The sequence below is a fragment of the Elephantulus edwardii genome, unplaced genomic scaffold, assembly GCF_000299155.1.
Source record: "Elephantulus edwardii isolate Elephantulus edwardi_28Jun2011 unplaced genomic scaffold, EleEdw1.0 scaffold00028, whole genome shotgun sequence".
NCBI classification, from domain to species: Eukaryota; Metazoa; Chordata; class Mammalia; order Macroscelidea; family Macroscelididae; genus Elephantulus; species Elephantulus edwardii.
In genome coordinates, this window is record NW_006399778.1 from 15148756 (window position 1) to 15160729 (window position 11974).

General features: G+C 43.1%; 1 pseudogene; it reads right to left on the reverse strand.

The window, feature by feature from the left end:
• LOC102856403 overlaps positions 1-259 on the reverse strand; it is a 704-nt pseudogene extending 445 nt beyond the window's left edge.
• Between the last annotated feature and the right edge of the window lie 11715 nt (positions 260-11974).

The following is an 11974-nucleotide window of genomic DNA, read 5'->3' on the forward strand; positions in this document are numbered from 1 at the left end:
ATAATTTTAAAATATCTGCTATATCATCATCTGCTAGATTTTCCTGGGAGAATATTTCATAAAGGGGAACTTCATCTGGGTATTTTTCACTATATGTAAACTTGAGCGTAGTCTGGACAGTTTCATCATTTTCTCCAGCCTCAGATGTCACAGTAATGGTAAAACTGGGTGGCGTTTCTGAGAGTACTGTGAAGGAGTCAGGGTAGATGGACTCCAAAGCCTCCAGTTCGTTGCGCTGCTCCTCTCCGTAATCTGTCATCCTGACCCTCGCTGCTTCCCATGGATCGCCCCGAAGCCAAGGCAGCACGCTGCGGCGGCGCCGGGCGAGCTGGCTGCAGCCGGGCAGGCGCAGAGCTCTGGGCGCGGAGGCTCGGAGCCCGAACCTGTTTATTTTCTTAGCAGTCCATGGTATATTCAGTACTCTTCTCCCACACCACAACTCAAAGGCATCAATTCTCCTTCTATCCTCCCTAGTCATTGTGCAACTCTCTGATGCATAACAAGTGATTGCAAAGACCATGGCCTGTGTCAGACGCACCTTAGTTTCCAGAGTGACACCATTGCTCTTCTGTACTTTGGAGAGGTCCCTAACAGCAGACTTTCCCATGGCAATACGTCATTTAATTTCCTGGCTACTAGTGCCAAGAGTGTTGACTTTGGAGCCAAGCAAACTAAAACTGTGAACAATCTCAATCTCTTCACCATCCATGCTGATGCTGCCAATTGATCCAGTGGTGAGAATATTTGTCTTCTTGATATTGAACCTCAATCCATATTGAAGGCCATAGTCCTTGACCCTCTGCAGCAAGTGCCTTAGGTCTTCTTCAGTTTCAGCAAGCAGGGTTGTGTCATCTGCATAACACAGATTGTTGATGGATCTTCCACCAATCCTGATGCCACACTTCTCATAGAGCCCAGCCTCCTGGATAATCTGTTCTGCATACAGGCTGAAAAGGTATGGAGATAGGACACACCCCTGGTGTATACCCTTCCCAATTTTCAATCATCGTGCAGTGTTTCCTTGCTCTGTTCTGACAACTACCTCCTGGTCCAAGTATAGGTTTCTCATTAGCATGATCCCAGTTTATGATATGTTATTTCTAGGTGCCTTCAAGAAGATTCTAACTCATGACAACTCCCTGTATATAAAGTTTCTACTGTCAATGTATGTAATAAAAACCCATAGCTATTGAACTAATTCCAACTCATAGAGACCCTCCATTAGCTTTCTGTGGCTGTAAATCTTGATAGGAGGAGACTGTACATTTTTCATCTGAGGAGTGTCTGGTGGACTCGAAACATTGACTTTCAGTTACCAATTCAATGTGCTTCACCACCAGCACAGTAATTTATATTATACTCTACAAAGACAGATATTAGAAGTGATAATGCAAGTAGGTAGCACCTAGTGGGTCTTGGGGCAAAGCAGCCTGCCTGAGACTTGACCCCAATTCCTCCAGCAGAGCAGCACTGAGCTAGAAGGGGCAGGGAAAAAGCAGGACTTCGATCTCTCTCTGTTCTCTCTTCATAAATGCAAAGCCTGGTTTCTGAGTTTGTGGAGCGTCTCCTAATTAAACGAGGAGCTTGGATGATTAGGCTGTTCTCCACGGCCTGGCTTCTGTCCCGTTTTCAACTCTTTCATTTTTTGAAGCCAGTTAAGAAGATGCCATCTTAGGAGAAAAAAATATATATATATATTGGAAAAGTTGTGCAGAAACCTTTGAAATGTTGAGAGCAGTGGCTTTTTGAAATAAAAGGGGAAGATGAAGGAAGCTGCTCCAGTCCTCAGGTCACGCAGGAATTGTGTGGCCCCAAACATTGTTTGAAATGACAACTGTCAGCTGTTACCCAGGGACTCTCTTTGTTGTAGAGAGAATCCTAGGGTCTGTTCTAAGGGGGTTTGCCCCATCAAGTCCTCTCTGGAGAGCACTTCCAAGGAACCGAGTGCATTTTATATCCATTAGAGTTTTACTTGTCAAACCAGGGATGTAATAAAACCCGTCTCCGATACTTCACAGAGAACGTTATGTGAGGATGTTTTGATATAGTTAAAAGCGCTCGACAAACGCAAGGTATTATTATAAGTGGCCGTGGATGCCCCAGAGAGGGAAGGTGATTTTCCCAAGGTCATGGAGCAAGTTGGTGGAGGAGCCAGAAAAAGATTCTCTTTTGGTCCTGAGGGTCGGGCCCTTGTCTTGTTTGCCTCTCATCCACAGCTCCAAGAAACAGGCCTGGCACACAGCAAGTGCCCCAGAAACTTTGTTTAATGGATGAATGAATTTAGATCTCAAAGTATTTGGAGAATGAAGAACCACCTCCACTCATTCTTCCACACACGTTTATTCCTACATCAGGTATCATGTTCTCTGCCAGATCTGGGCGTGGATTGACCTTTTTTCGTTCAGTTTCCCTCTGTCACCTCACAGAGACCTCTCCTTCCCATTGCCCCTCCTCTCCTATATGTTCCTGTGGTAGCTTGGGGTTTGATGCTACTTCTCCAGATTTTCCTGCATCCATACTCTTTGCTGAGACTTTCCAGTTTCTTCACTTGAAACCCATTGCCATTTGCTGCTATCATGGTGACCACACGTGTGAGAGTGTGCTCCATTTGATTGTCAAAGTGGGTTTGTCCCCCGAACACATTCTTTCAATTTAATTTCCCTCCCCTCCCATCAAATTGTAGAACTTGCACATCTCTCTGCTTCCAGCCTCTCCCACCTCGCCTGGATCTTTATACTCATTCTACAGTAACGGTTTTATACAATATTTGTCCTTGTGGGAATGAATTAGTTCACTCAGCATAATGCTCTCCAATCCCTCTAAGTTAGGGAATAATTTACAAAGTTACTGCTCCTGAATGCTGCATAGTATTCCATTGTGTGAATGTACCTTAATTTCTCAATCCATTTGTTTGTGTGGTTGGATCTTTGGGCTGTTTCCATGTTCTTGAGATTTTTTTTTTTTCTCCCCAGATTTTTCTCTTGGGATATGTCTGACTGTATTTGAACCTCCAACATTTCAGCTAGCAGAAGAATGCATTAACCACTTATAACTCCCAGATTCTTCCCCCCACCACCTAAAAAATGGATGGTATTTTCCTATGTTTTTATTCTGGGTTGGCCACAAGACAGAGATGGAGATCAAAGTGAGCTTACTTCCAAGCTTAGATCTTAAGAAGCCTTGGGTAAAGTTAATTGATGTGAGAGGAAGACCCTCCATGGGATGAAAAGATTACAACAAGGGCTTGAGCCTGGGGGGATCATGGCAATGGCATAAGACAGGGCGAGGTTCTGATCTCTTATTCAAAGGGTGGTTGTGACTTGTGGTTAACTTGACAGTGACTAACAACAAGTCCACAAAGACTATGCTCAGTATTCTGCTTTGATGAGTAGGAACTGGAATCCTGAGAAGCTTTCTAAAGCAAAGGTGTATTGAAACAATAAGGTTAAGGAACTCAATGAGTTTAAAGAACCTCATCTTCCATGACCTGAGACCAAAGGAACTGGATAGTGATCAGCCAGCACTCTCAAAGAGATCACAGGACAAGACCCTGAACAGATCATCCACAGGTTAGGACATCTTGGGGACGGTTCTTACCCTATTTCTTCTAGGGGAAGAAAATTCTAAATGTAAATCTAAAATGTAGAACAAAACTAAAGAACATAAAAATGTCCAAACTTGCTTACCTGATAGATTCTCAGGAGCTCCTGACACTACAGCATTTAGCTATCTTTTGAACCTGAGACCAAAACTCACTACAGTGGCTCAACTTTCACCTGAACAAGAAGCCTTTGAGGTACACAGTGGCACCAGGGATGCACTTATTCTTAAAATAATCAGCTATAAGAATAATTAACTTACAAGGTCAACTATGTTCCACAGGATATCCTTGACTTTGTTTTGAGTTATAATATTGAATTTCTTCATCAATTCTTTACACAGATGCAGTAAAGTTCATTTCTGTGTATTCCATCAGGTAAGGTCCTTGTGTACAGTTATTGTTTATTTTTTTTAAAATTGTTAACAATGAAAAATAATGGTTGTACAACATTCTAGCATTCAATCTCCAGCCTCATTTCTGTCACCAAGGCAATGTTCCTAACTACTGCTGCTATAACTTATGGCCTCAAAAATACAGTGGCTAGACAGTCAAGAGTTGTTTCCAATTAAATGCCAATGAGTTTGAAAAAGAATCCTCTTTTGTTTCCAACTTCGGCATTCCAGTCACCAATTATTACTAACACTAACTTGAGTGCATGGTTGATCAATTTTATATGACAGAAATTGGTAGAAAAACTCAAATTCTTCATCCTTGGATTTAGTGGTACTTGTGCATATTTTTAAAAAATCATCATATTAACAAGTCTTCCTTGTGTATATTGGAAAATTATTCCATTATTGACAACATTGTACTCCAGGACAGATTTTTGAAATGTCCTTTTGACAATAAGTGTTACACCATCCCTATTCAATTTGTTGTTCCCACCTTAGTAGATCATATGAATGGACATAAAATGGACAATACCAGTCCATTTCAGCTCACTAATGACCAAGATAGTGATCTTATGTGTTTCATTTATTTTTTTTTTACAACTCTCAATTTTCCTAGATTTACACTTTGTAATACCATGTTCTAACCATTAATGGATGTTTGCAGATGTTTCTCCTAATTTTTGAGCCATGCCACATCAGCAAATGAAAATCTGGGTGAAAATTTTACTCCGTCTGACTCGTGAAAGCACTCTACTTTGAGGAGGCAGCTTTTCCTCAGTGTTCTTCCAAGGGCTTTCCAACCTGAGGCACTCACCTTCTGGCACTACATCAAACAACGTTCCACTGCTATTCATAGGGCTTTTGAGAGCCCATTATTTCAGAAGTGCATGGCTAGTCTTGCCTCTTACTCTGCCTTTGTCCAGAAGCTTTGCTGAGAACTGTAAAATAGACCATCAATTGCTCATAAGAAAGTTCAGACTGAAGTTGAACAAAATGAAAACAAGTTCACGAGACATCAGTGTGATGCCCCTTATTCCACAGGCTTTTCTGAATCCAGCTTCAATTTCTGGAAGGTTCCCATGAGTATACTGTCCCAACAGTTTTTTAATTATCTTCAATTAATTTTGCTTGTGTATGATGTGTTGTTGTTAAGTGTCACTGAGTTGAGTACAACTCCTAGTGACCCTATAAACAATCCATCCGAACATGGTCCTATCCTGTGCCATCTTCACAATCTCTGGCACACTGAAGCCCATTGCCACAATCACTGTGTCAACCCACCTGGGTGAGGGTCTTCCTCTCTTTCACTGCCCCTCCACCTTCCCAGACAAGACATTCTTCTCCAGGAAATAATTAACATACTCAGAGAATGTATGCTTCATCCACTTTGCCTCCAAGGAGCACTCTGGCTGCACCTTCTCCATGGAATCTTCAGCACTCTTCTCCAACACCACAGTTCAAAGTTCAAAGGCATTAATTCTTCTCTTATCCTTAGTCATTTTCCAGCGCGCTCTCTCTCTCTCTCACGCGCGCGCACGCACGCGCGCGTGTGTGTGTGTGTGTGATAGTAATGATAATTTCTCTTCTATTGGATCATTTTTTTGAATGAGCACAGATATGAGTATCTTCCTTTTTTATTTAAATAGCATTCAATTTATTAAAAATATTTAGTATTGTCTTCCCATATTCCCCCCTTTTGTTTTTATCATAATTATGTTATCATTTAGATGAGCATCCTTTATACACAAACAAATAAAGCAAATTAAACATAATAAACTCAAAGAAATACTTTCAAAAATCTCCATATGATCAGAAGGATTCAGACTGAATATTCCTTGAAAGTTTGTTTTAATTGTCCCATTGCCACAGTGCTTATCAAAACCAGTTCTGACTAATCTCCTGATTAATATCTTCTGATGAATATCTTCTATTTAGTTGGCCAGGTACTATCTTCCAAATTTCTTAGCATCGACTAATAAGTATGCCCAGGGCTTCATCTGTATGCTGAAACACATCAATTGGTTTTCTGTGGATTCCTGGAGACTAATTTCTTGCCTATTCCTTTAGTTAAACTTGGACTTTTCCTTCACCTGACTGTTCAGCCTTGACCTGACTGATGGTAAAGTCTGAATTTAGGACATCAGTTCTTGGGTTCTCATCAGCTCTCATCAGTTCTTACCCTATTCATTCTAGGAGAAGAAAATCCTTCTCTAGAACCTGACACCCTCAGTTCCTTGGTGATCTCCACACAGCATCTCTCTTCCCCAGTTTATGTATGCTTAGTTCCCTCTCCCTCTGTGTCTCATGGTTCTATATGTATCTTAAATGTCATTGGATTAGCACACACCCTGCAGTGACAAAGTATCATTAACATAACATAGAAAACAAGGCACATACTCAAACAAGATTATGCCTCCAGATTTAAGGGTAAGAATTCCAACACATCTTTTGCGGGAGATATAATTCCATTTATAATGGTCACTATGGTGTCATAGTCCCTAAAGAGTTGTCCTGTTAGCCCAAAGACCACATCTTTCTGGAGATTTGAATCTACAAGTTCCATGGGAGAAGGGAAGACAATCTCTTCCTGTGCAATTTATAGTCTTGGAAAACCATTAGAGCTGGTTGGTTCTGACTCAGGAGCAAGGAATTTTAGTTGTAGGGTTATGTTGGGGGTTTTTTTGTTTGTTTGTTTTTAAAGTTGCTGTTGTTGATAATAGAGTAGCTACCATTTGCTGTAGAAAATCAAGGACTGCAGCCTTCAATATGAATTGAAGCTCGACATCAAGAAAACAAAGATTCTCACCACTGGGCCAAATGGCAGCATCACTATGGATGATGAAAAGATTGAGATTGTTAACAGCTTTAGTTTGTTTGGCTCCACAATCAACACTCTTGACACCAGTAGCCAGGAAAACAAGAGACGAATTGCATTGGCAAATTTGGCTGACAGGGACCTTTCCAGAGTACTAAAGAGCAATGACATCAGTCTAGAGACTAAGGTGCACCTGATCTAGGCCATAGTCTTCACAATTGCTTGGAATGTGTCAGAGAGCTGGACAATGCCTAGGGATGATAGAAATAGAATTGATGCCTTTGAGCTATGGTGCTGCATAAGAGTGTTGAATATACCATGGGCTGCCAGGAGAACAAACAGGTTCATCCTAGAGAGGGTGAAGCCAGGCTGCTCCTTGGAGGCTAGAATTCTGAAGATCCATCTGACATACTTTGGGCATGTTGCAAGAAGAGACTAGTTCTTGGAGAGGAACATCATGCTTTGAAGGGTGGAGGGACAGAGAAAGAGAGGGATACCATCAATGGGATGGACTGATCTAGTGACTGGGGTAATGAGAGTAGGTGTGTCAGAGACAGTAAAGTTGGCACAGGCTACAGCAGGATTCAGGGCTGTTGTATGTAGGGTCATTCTGTGTTACAAGCAACTCGACATCATGTAACCATCACCACCACCATCATTTGTTGAGCATTTTATGGAATGAATCATATTACATATGTTGCTGCTTGCATTCCTCACAATTTCATGCCTATTTTAGAAATAAGAATACTGAAGCTCTGCAATTCAGCTTCCTTGCCCAAGACGAAAGATTAGATGAATAGAAGAACAGGGATTCAAGCCTGAATTCACTTGACTGTGCTTTTGCTTTGAGGTGTATTAGAGAGATGCCAGGGTTGAAGGGGTGACTGTCTGCCTAGACTTCATCCTGAGATTAACAGCAGAGAAGGAAGGGCATCACCACAGCCACCCCTATGCTGCATACAGACCCACACTGAATGTTGGAATTATCAACAATTCCACTTAACTTGGATCCACAATCAACACTTAAGGTATCAGCAGTCAAGAAATTAAAAGGTACATTGAATTGGGAAAATCAGCAGTCAGCCTTTCCAAAGTACTAAAGAGCAGGGACGTCTGTAAGGGGTGCTAAATCCAAGTCATGGTCTTTCCAATTGCTACAATTGCATCTGAAAGTTGGGCAATGAATAATGATGTCAGAGGAAGAATCAATGTCTTTGAATTGTAGTGTTTGAGAAGAATATTGAATATCCTGTAAACTGTCAAAAGAACAAATAAGTCCGTCTTAGAGGAAGTGCAACCAGGGTTTCTTAGAGGATAGGACGGTGAAAATTCATCTGACATGCTCTGGGTGTGTTGTCAGGAGGGACCAGGCCTTGGAAAAAGAAGTCATGCTGGGAAAGGTGGACAGTGGGTCAAAGACAGGAAGACCTGTAACAAGATGGATTGACTCATGATTGTAACAGTGAGCTCAAGCATATTGGAGATGGTGAGGATAGGATCTTTCATGATCAGGCAAGGTTCAGATCTGCTATTCACAGGGTCACTATAAGTTATAGTTGACTCAATGCACCAAACAGAAACAACATGGTTCAGACAGGGTTCATTTAGGCTCTCTTTGCGAAGTTTGGGGACTCCTGCCATGGTCGTGTCCTCTCTTATTTGGGATCCACTGCAGGCATACCTGAGATCTTGGTAAGATTACCTTCACCATAGATCTTTGTGGGATGAAGACTGTGGGATGTGGCAAGATATCCTCTGCATTCCCTGGCTTGGTGCTCAGAGTGAGCCTGGGCTGTGAGATGCACAAGTCTCCCATTCACAGTCAGAGGCATTCCCCCACCCCACCCCCACCCCACTCCACATAAATTGGCAATTTCCTCAACTCCACCTCCTTCTCCTTGGCTCTATGTTTCCCCTAGTCATTTACCTTCTACCTTTTATTCCTTGATACCTTTGCTTACTGGCCCCTGGCACTATAATGCCAGTTTCACAAGGGTAGAAGTCTTTTTGTTTGTTTGCTTTATTTTGCTCCCCAGAATCTAAAACACTTCCTTACACATTAATACTCATTTATAAAATATAAATTATTGGATAAATGAGTCGTTGAAAAAGAAGGTATCGATGCTTGTGCCCAAGAGTATGTGGTGAGAAGATGGAATGAATCAGTTTCTTTAGATAGGATGTTACGTGCAGCCTGGCTGTACACAGAGATCAAATTACTGTCCAGTGTCAAAACAGAAGAGACAGTGACAGGACCATTTCAGGAAGCTGCCATCAACACCTTGAGAATGAAGTTTCCATTATCAGACATGACCTTTGACCTTGACCCTCCCTTTGACCCAAGGAATGAAGGACAGGTCCTCATGCTTCCCATCCATCAGCCAAACTGCTCTGTCTGCTGAATCTGGAAGGTTGTAGGAGTGTGTGCCATCTCAGACCCCAGTTTCCTTCTCATCATCCCCTGTTTCCTTGGCAGCCAATTAGGCCCTCTCCTATCCCTCCTCCCACTCTTCTCTAAGCCTCTTCATCTGACAGCTTCCAGGATGTGATTAGGGAAGAAAAACTCTCCCTTGAGCTGAGCCGTGATGAAGTAGAGCGTGGACACAGGGGTCCAGGCAGGAAAATGACTTTGGACGCGGGCTCTAGGCTCCTATTTGGGAGGAGGAACAAAGTGGAAAATGGGTGACCACAGCATTAGAGAGATGCTGTCATGGTTTCTTGTTTATTCCTCAGCCCCAGGGACCAGAGCTGGTGACTGAGGGCTTGAAGGAGGTGGTCGGAGAAGGAGGCTCCCCTGTAAGCCTCAATGAAGGGTTTCCCTAGAGCCAGTTATGAGTGTTTTTCAAAGGGAGACTCATAGACTATTGCTCTTCGAGCCGTCTGGAGAGTGAGTAAGCAGAGATCATGAGCTGGAAAGCCCAGGAATCTGCATTGTAACACTCTCCCTCCTTTTGGGGGTTCTCAAGACCACACTCAGGTCCAATGATTGCCTAGGCGAATTTGAGGAGGAGCTCTGGTGGCACAGTGGCTAAGTGCTAACTGATAAACTGCCTGTTCATACTCAGCAAGTTATCCATAGGAGAAAGACAAGACAATCTGCTTGTGTAAAGATTACAGCCTTGGAAACTCTATGGGATGGCTCAGTTTATTGCAACTTTTAGGTCGTTGTAAATCAGAATCAATTCAACAGGAACCTATTTTATTTATTTTGGGCTAAGGACAGGGTAAGAGAATTTTGAGGGCTCTCTGTAAATCCTGACTAAATCAAAGAGAAACCTCTTGTGTGGACTCCTAATCATGGTGGCCCCATGCATATCCAAGCCGACTGTGCTCAATGATTGTTTTTTTCTGAAGCAGTTGGCCAGGAATTTCTTCCGAGACACCTCTAGGTGGACTTGCACCTCCAACCTTTCAGTTCACAGGTCAGAGCATTAAATGTCTGCACCACCTAGAAAGGGTGGAAAGAAAAATTAGCACAGCCAAAGGGCACATGGGGGAAAGTGGTGAAGAAAATCAGGCATTGACTTCTAAGACTCTACTTCCAGTGGAGACACAGGGAAGGTGCTCAATCCCTCCAGAGATGAGATGTGACAACACATGCAAATGCCATCAATCAGGAAAGCTCATTGGAGATCCAGAGTCTAGGATATTTGCTAGGAGCTGGTCATGCCAGCGCCCTCTGCCCAACCACCACAGAATTCAGACTTCCAGGAGGAAAGCAGGTGTCCATCATAAACCACAAATGTTTGTATAGTTTGTGTATTATGAGACATTCTTATTAGCGATGGTGAGAAACTTTGCAAAATCTAAGTCCCCAGGCACAAGCCAAGAGCCAACCCTGCTTACTGACCTGGCAAGAACTTCTTATTTTCTGGGCCTCAATTTCTCCACCAGCAAAATGGGAACATTAGCACCCCTGCCTATCACTTTACCATCAATGCCAATTCTTTCCATTTTCATCTTGTTCCAGAACCTCCCCAGAGATGCATTGATATGAAAGGGCTTGCATGGACATTTCTCTGAGGAGAATTGCCTTGGATGGGCCCTTTCTGGAGACTCCAGGGCACATCACCATAGTAAAGTCTCTAAGAAATCTTGCAGGGAAAAAGTGTTTCCCAAGCTTGTTTCTCCAGGAGCTCCTCTGTGTGGGAGACTTGTTAGCAATCTGCAGAATGGCCCACGGCACATTCCTGGTGGCTGTCAGCTGAGGAAGTAAACTGAGTCCCAGCTGTATCCAATGAACGCAGATCCATTCACACCCCACATTAACAGCATCCTGGCTTTGTGTCTGACCTTGGCCCACTTTGAGGCTGCATCTTCTAGTGCCTCCAACTCTTCTTTTGTTCTTAGATGCCAGAGAGTCCCTGAAACTGCTGCTTGAGCCGAAAATTCAGAGGACATGATAAACCAGGTTAATTCTACGGTCCATAGCAGTAAGCGGGAGTCCTCCCCAGTGGGTTGGTTGAATAAATGAGTTAATTTTGTCTAAGCGCCCAGTGTTTTGGGCACTTTGGTGCTGAGGATGTACACATGTGTTGTGGGGAGGGGGGAATTGGAAAGAAAGTGTTTTAGGGTCTGCAGGGACGTGTAGAAGGAGGGCTGCATACTCAGCATTGCTATTAATGGTGCTAATAATGGTTATGAGGGTCAATCCCAGTGAGGGTGCTTGACAGGTGAGGTGGCCATTGCTTAGGAAATGCCAAGGCGGCAGCAGCAGCTTTGGCAGTGGGAGTGAGCAGTGATCCGGAACCTGGGTGTCTCACACAGAGGCTGGGCCCAGGTAGTAAGGGCAGTGGAGGACAGGCAAAAGGGAGAGACAGTGTTCTAAGGGACTCAGTGTGAACAGGAACATCCCCTCCCCACACATACACCCAAACCAGTTGTCATCCACCATGCCAATTCTGGCTCAGAGCAACTGCATGTGTGCAGAGTGGAACAGCCCCATGCTATTTTAAAGACTGTGACCTTTCAGAATCAGATAGCCAGGCCTTTCTTCCGAGGTGCCTCTGAGTGGGTCCAAACTATAATCTTTTTCATACATCACTAGTTGACTTTTCACCTTCCCTTGGAGATAGCACAACTAAACTTAAGAGACACTGGTCAAAAGAAAAATGTCAGCAGTCGACGTTTTTGGAATCACAGAAGCCAAGAAAGCTTAAGATACAA